Here is a 7,115-nt window from a genome sequence, read left to right as displayed (position 1 = left end):
AACCATCCAACTCTTCTGCTCTAGCTAAAGTAAGTTTACAAAAACTGTCAGCTGGTAAAAGCATTGAAATGAGGCAGAAACAAGGAGTGAGAGGGAGCACTATGGGATTAAATTAAGCTGATTCATATGGGATAAAGTAAATGGCTAAAAAGTGACTAGGAATAATGAAACTGGTATTGACGCCAGCCTGACAGTAGGAGGTTACCAGGAAAAACCATGGTCATTAACTGTAATGACATTAATTTAATGGATATATCCCAAGCAGAGTAAAGGAAATAAATGGACAAAAAGAGATACAAATCAACTACCTCAATAGCAACTACAACTTCAGTGTCAGCCCAATGACAATACAGAAAAACTTATTGTTATAAAGCCTTTAGTGAAAACCATGCATATATGGGTTGGGAGAAACTCATTAGCTCAACCTGTATTTAATTTTATTACAGAAGTGTCATCCGCTGCCTTCCTTGTACATCTGGATGAGGAAAACTTAACTCCAAATGAGTTGGGCAAATCAACCTCAGGCAAAAATTATACCCAACTTCCTTGCTAGAAATAGACTCTGATTCTCTGAGTCTCACAGAGATATTTGCACAGCAAGCACAGTCTTGAACATTCAGACCTTTGAGAACAGCTTATAATCATGTGGAGATCAGCTGCCACTGCTTGTCACCTGTATTTCTGAAAAATGTCATATATGCAGTCTGTCGATGTACTGTAAATTTTTTTCAAGGAATTAGTCTCCTGCAGGTCGAAGCAAATGATTCCAAACTCTTTTGCAGCAAGCTGACTTGACATTGCAACAGGCAATTTTATGAAATATTTGCTTCCACAAAGGTATCATGTTTGTGTGTGTCCAAGCACAGAAGAATCAGTGTCCACACCACACCTGCAGTGCTTCCTAAATAAAAAAATAAAAAAATTTAAAAAAATGGAAATATGATTGTAAATACACAAAATTAATTTATTAACTGTTTTATTTTCAAGCTAGGCATGATCTTAAAGGGGTAGAAAAATCTATTATCCTACTCTAAATCCAGATTTAATAAAAAATTTAAAAAAAAAAAAAAGTCCACTCTGTCCAGAGATCTTTATCCATTTTTCCCAACATTTATCCAATATTGGGGTGGTTGCTGGTAACCCCAGGGGCTGGGAGGGGTAAATGAATATATGTCATTGTCCCCAGAGAATAATTTCTTCAGACTTTGTTGTAGGTCTGTAGACAGAAATTTTAGGTTTCATTAACATTCTGCAAGTCTTACCTAATCTATTACTGCTATGGGTCCTGAATTTATAGTTCAACAATTGCCAGTTGACTACCAGCCATTAATAAATTCAGAAAACCCTCTGAATCCTGATTTTGGTTAAACTATTTGAAAATAATTGGTTTTTTCTTATACCACAGTGCTTGTTCCAAGGTCCTGGCTCAACTAAAACTCTTTAACTACTTTGGGTTGGTTTCTCAGGGTAGAATTTACAGAAATATTTGCCCGACTTAATGCAACACACTCAAATTTTGAATTTAATTTCATAACAGAATAATCATGCTATAGACATAATTTAGTCATTCAAACCTGCAGACAGCAACATGTTCTCTTGAATGGACATCATTTCATCACATTTCAGATGCAGATACAACCTCAAATATTACAACTCTGCCAGCTTAATCTTCATTCTATTTTTTTTTTCCTGCTTGTAACCTTCAAACAATATTTCTAGTTTTCATTAAAAATACATTCAATTGTATGAAATGTATTTTCAAAGCTCTTGCTTTGGAAAAGGACCTCCCATCATTTAACATTAAAATAAAAGGCTGTACAATAGAAACTCACCATATATTGGTGAAGTAGGACTTCTTTTACCTCTCATGCTTTATTTAAGTTAGGGAATTGAAAGTTACGTGTGTACATTTTTACTCACAGACCAAAACTCACTATTACAAAACTAGAAGTACTTGACAGCAGAACATTGTGGCTGCCAGAAATGTGACAAACTGCAAAAGTCTGAAGCAGCTCTGCACGTTTCTTCCCAGTCATGGATGGCATCTTGTCACCTTGTGACACAGGAGCTGCTGCTACCACAATGGCATTTCAACACAGACTTTTCCTAGGAAAGTATTTAAGCTTGTCCTTTTTCTCACTTTCATCCATCTTGTGTTATTTCTTAAATTCTTAGACTGGTCATAACATCTTTTTAGGATTTGGTTTTTTACTAGGGGTAGATAAAAAAAAAAAAGGAGTAATTCCAAACACTCCTATATGAAGAAAAAATTATTGTTCTTACCAAAACCAGTCAAAGGTAAGTCATGTAGGGACAAACAATATCAGGCATATAATTTTGAGGAATTTGTTTCTAGTGGTGGAAGATCTGAGCTAGATTTGCAGCATGAAACACACTGGATAAGAAAATCCCCTTGTGAAACAAGTGAGATCAAGCTTCTTCCATCCCATTTCAGATTTTTCAGTGTCTGGTCCATTAGGTAGAATATCTATAGGACAAATCCCACACTTTGAACAGGAACACTAATTTAAATATATCTTTCTTTGAGAGTTGTTATATGTCTAAAAAAAGATTGAGCTTGCAGGCTTCTTGCTCCAAAGAGGGAAAGAAACTTCTCTAACTTCTCTAAGTTTGCCCAAAAATACTGTCACATCACCTTGCTGAAACTAGATTTTCTTTCAAATAACCATCCGCATGGTTTGTCAATTTCTGAAATTCTTGTATTTAAAGTGGTTTAAATTTTATTTAAAGTGATTTACATTTATGACTATGACATATAAGTCTGTCACAAAGCAGTTCAGCAGATTTCTGTCTAATTTTCTTTAGGAGAAGTTAGCAAAGTTAATTTGGCATATGATCCATTCCATTGACAGGAAAGTGTCAATGGACCTTTTCTACCTGAAGAGCTACACCTGAGGAGGATTTCTGTTCAAAGCCTAAAAAAAATTTTGTACCTTTTATCACTGGGATATTTAGATTTTGCAAATAAAGGCACTCATAGTTCCACTAGGTATCTAATTGGACCACAGTAACATTTGGAACAACATGAAATACTGTTAATCAGATCTTATTTAATTTAAGGATTTAGAGCTTTTCTTAAAAATAAAAAATCCAACTCATCAAGCAAAAAAAAAAACCAAAAAACCAAAAAAACCCACATAACTGAAAAAACCTCTCTTTTCTCACCACCAAAAATATAGCTATATTTTACATAAAAAATTGAACATAAGAAGAACAGATTTTTTTCTTTTTAATTATTTTAAAGGAAGGATAAGAGAGAGTGAAGCACCTGGAAACAGAAATTTTCTATACTCATCATTCTTCTGTACAGGAATAAATGTTTGCTCCAAGCAGCTTGTAGAGATTTATTATTTGTTTCTCTTGGAAAGCTAACATTTCCAGAGAATTACATTCTGGATTGGGCTAACAGAGAACAGGCAGTGTGAAGAAAATTATTAATTGAAAAGGTTATTCCTATATGGACTGAGAATGCACACACAATCCCTCTGCCAGCTTTTGGGGTTTTTTTTAAGCAAAGGAAGACTAAGTTCCACCATTTACTGGCTTCTTCTAAAACTGATCAAAGTTTTTGGGGAAGAAAATACTTAAATGTTCCTTACATACTCCAAACTGAAATTTTTTTCTCACAAAACCAACAAGTTTAGAATGAAAACAAAGGGGAAAAAAAAAACTTGAAAAAGACTCACCAAATCATCATTGTGCATACAGCCTATGTCAGCAGCAGCTTGTGAAGTGACCCTTCATCTCTAATTAAATATTTTTTCCAGGGATATTTCTTTCCCATGGTGATTTGCCCTCTTTATACATCACCCAAGGTATCCAGGTAGACTCCACTACCAATCCATTGACTCATCACCCTTAACACATTGCCTCTCTCTTCTAGTTCTAAGGCACCTTAAACATTGCTTTCTTTCAGGTGGAATTGTTTTGGATCCATGTTAATGCCAGAGACATAACAATTAGTAGGAGGACAGGAAGAAAGTGCTCAGCTTTCTGTTGGCTGCAAACTCATGAGCCACAAACTTCTCCTAAATCAAGATAATTGTCTTGAAAACCACCAGTGGCTCCACCGTAGCCCTGAGGAGACTGAAGAAGCATGACAGTCTTTGTGCTCTTTTACCTGCATCGCCCAGGAGAATACAATAGAGATTGCAGCCATAATTAAATGCTTATTCAGAATAGATTCAGAATATATAACTGTTGTCCAAAGAGGCACGCAGTAAAAATGATGTTTTGTCACACCAGGAATTAAGTCTTGCATCAAGCAAAGCAAATTAGACCAAGAATCCATTGTGCTTCTTGTTCTAATTTGTCATTAGATGTAGACAAAAAGTTCCTTTTCCTCTAGAGATAACTACACAGAGAGGTTATAATGTGTAATATTAAGGTTAATCAGATCAGCTGACTGCAAATAACCAGCAGTCATCCAGAAAATTAACATCTGTCTATTACTTCTAAAAGTAAAATTAGGTCAAGTATTTTCTAACTGTATGAACCTAGATGATTCACTTTACCTGCTTTACCTCAGTCTTCTCTGCCATGAAAACTAAGAAAAAGACAGTTTACTTCTAACCAGGATACCTGGAACTGTTAAGGTTCCTTCTTGAGTGGTATGTAATTTCAGTGACTTTAAGATATTAAGTGTTCTGTTACAGAAGAGAAAGTCTTAGCATACATTTCTTGGTGAAAAAAAAAGAGTTTTAAAAAATTAAAGTAAAATCATTTGATGCCTGCAATCAAAAATCTGGTAAAAAAAAAAAAAAGCTGAGATATGAAATTTTGCTTAAATCTTTGGATCTATTTGGACTTGCAGGTAGATGCATGTCCTTCAGTCAACAACACAGTATCACTTTGTGTTTTGGGGGAGAAAGGGGAGGGAACCTTACTTCTTTAAAGTACTTTATGGCTTTAAAAATGAAATCAACCAACCAACCAAAGAAAAAAAAAACCCACAAAACTTTCACAAACACAAAACAAACTACCAGGAATAATCTTTGCCCTATTACCTTAACATTCTTCCCTTTGGGAAAAATCAAGATTTCTGTCATTCTTTTTAAATACAAATAGGTATTACCTCAATGGGACCATATGTGGGCCTTCTGCATATAATTACTGAAATTTACTGATATGGTTCGGGTATTTCTTCAAATAAGAAAAAACATTTATTTATATTTTCAGTGGGAAAAAAACCACCACATTTAAATATGTCCAGAAAAACTTATTTGTCATGCCTTCTCTGAAATTTTGGAAATAAAATAGTATACTCTTCACTGTAAAATGAATTAAGCAGAGATAATAAAGACCCTCTGGTTGCACTTCAATATTCTTTTCATTAGGCAAAAGGGAGAGAAAGGAAAATAGCAAAGCACCTTTCAGCAAGATTGCAGCAGAATGTCTGCAGAGAGAAATGAACTCCAGCAGCAATTGTCTTCAAGATGGTGAGATCCCAGCTGTTCACCCATTTGGATCAAACTGATGAGCACATCGAAAATCGTGCAACAGAGCTGCCAAACATTTCTCACTGCTCCAAGCAGAGCCAACAGAGCTGCTGAAACCATAAGGTGATGCTCAAAATGAGCTCGTTCTCCATGTGCTCCTCTCTCCTCGCTGTGTGTGTGAGAGAGAATATATATTTCAGCACTGAGAGACTTTGGGACATGCTGGAACAGAGATAAAGAAAAACTAATTAAGCTCTCTGTGCGCTTGCAAGCATTGCTAGGCATTGTAAACAGCAAAATATCTTTCTCACCAGCCACATTTCCAAAAAAATCCCAGAGGGTTCCTGCTATCGCCCAGGTAGAAGAAAAGAAGGGAGATTGGAAGTGTGACCAGCTGCATTCCCTGTTTGCAGTGGAGAGATGGGATGCAAGGAGTAAGGAGATGAAGGGAAACTTTGCATTTGATTTCACAGAAGAAGGACTTTTAGAACAAGCTGTTAATAAGAGCAGTTTACTTAGTGCTGTAGCAACAAGTGATGCTAATAGACATAATTTCCTATGACCTTCATGTGATCTTCTCTAATTTTCTGCCCTTCAGTGTTACTTAAAACAGTTATTTAAACATGTTGTAATTTCTGGATTTCTGATTGTATGCATTTCCCTCGATAGGGAAAAGCTATAATTTTACTCGACTGTAAGCATCATCTTTTCATTATTTCCTAACCTTTGAACTCTTGCCTTTATGTAGATTTCAGAGGCCATCTGTGCAGCTGGTTAGAGTGGTAATGAGTGGAGAAAATCACCTCCAGACCATAGCTGAAATTCATCATTTAACTCAGACAAGGCCTTATGTCTTTTGTCCTTTCCTTATTTCCTTTGCTTCAGATTCTTTTGTGCTTCTATTTTCTAACACTGGAAAGTTTAGGAGAATGAGTTGTCAGGTTTTTTATTTTAAATTGTACTTGAATGATAGGTGTGTTCTGCTTATGAGCCAGAAAAAAGTGACAAGTATTTTACACTGCATATAAGGGAGACAAAAGAAATCACATAGACCTTTGCCAGAGAAGGGCAGAGAATCCAGGCCATTGCAAAGGAATTTTGGATGTTACAGAAATGTACATGAAGCTGTATTATCTCACAGCATTTCATGTAAAAGAGATACAGACATGTATATGTAGGTGCATGGAGATTCCAAAACTGAAAAAAAAGCCCTATGGAAAAATCTCTATGATTGGCAATAGAAGAGAAGATAGGAGTGTTAGGACAGTTTGGCAACACTGTCCATTTCCAAGAGAGGAAATTTTCTCTAATTTCAGATAAAACAGTTAAGCATTCTTTTCCAATATGAGTATTGGTATGGAAGAACAACGTAGAAACAAAAGAGAAAACAGGGAAATGTGCAATTAAGATGACACAAATCAAAGAATATGTAAAATACATGAAAAAGCTTACTATGAAAACTTTCTAGCCTAACATACAGAATGAAATTTATCACACCTGGAAAACTGGCCAATTGAAACATCTGATAGTTATGGCTGCTGCATTCATTCTTTCAATATTTAATCATTTCCCTTCTAGCCATCTGATTTCTTTTCCACAAAATAAATATTTTCAAAGTTTCTGTTAAGGAGGTTTCTTATCATCTTCCATTGTCAT

The 7,115-nt window shown here is 35.4% G+C and overlaps 1 long non-coding RNA gene across 1 annotated transcript; it reads right to left on the bottom strand.

Annotated features, from left to right (window-relative positions):
• Nucleotides 1-359: 359 nt before the first annotated feature.
• Nucleotides 360-6,399, bottom strand: LOC140683875 (uncharacterized). Its single transcript, XR_012055449.1, has 2 exons — nt 5,391-6,399; nt 360-901 (listed from the first exon to the last, which is right to left on the bottom strand). It is a non-coding gene; the product is annotated as an uncharacterized lncRNA (long non-coding RNA).
• Between the last annotated feature and the right edge of the window lie 716 nt (nt 6,400-7,115).

The sequence above is a fragment of the Taeniopygia guttata genome, chromosome 4 (assembly GCF_048771995.1).
Source record: "Taeniopygia guttata chromosome 4, bTaeGut7.mat, whole genome shotgun sequence".
Lineage (NCBI taxonomy): Eukaryota > Metazoa > Chordata > Aves > Passeriformes > Estrildidae > Taeniopygia > Taeniopygia guttata.
Note: the sequence above shows the minus strand (reverse complement) of the source record. Positions and strands in the feature narration are given on the sequence as shown.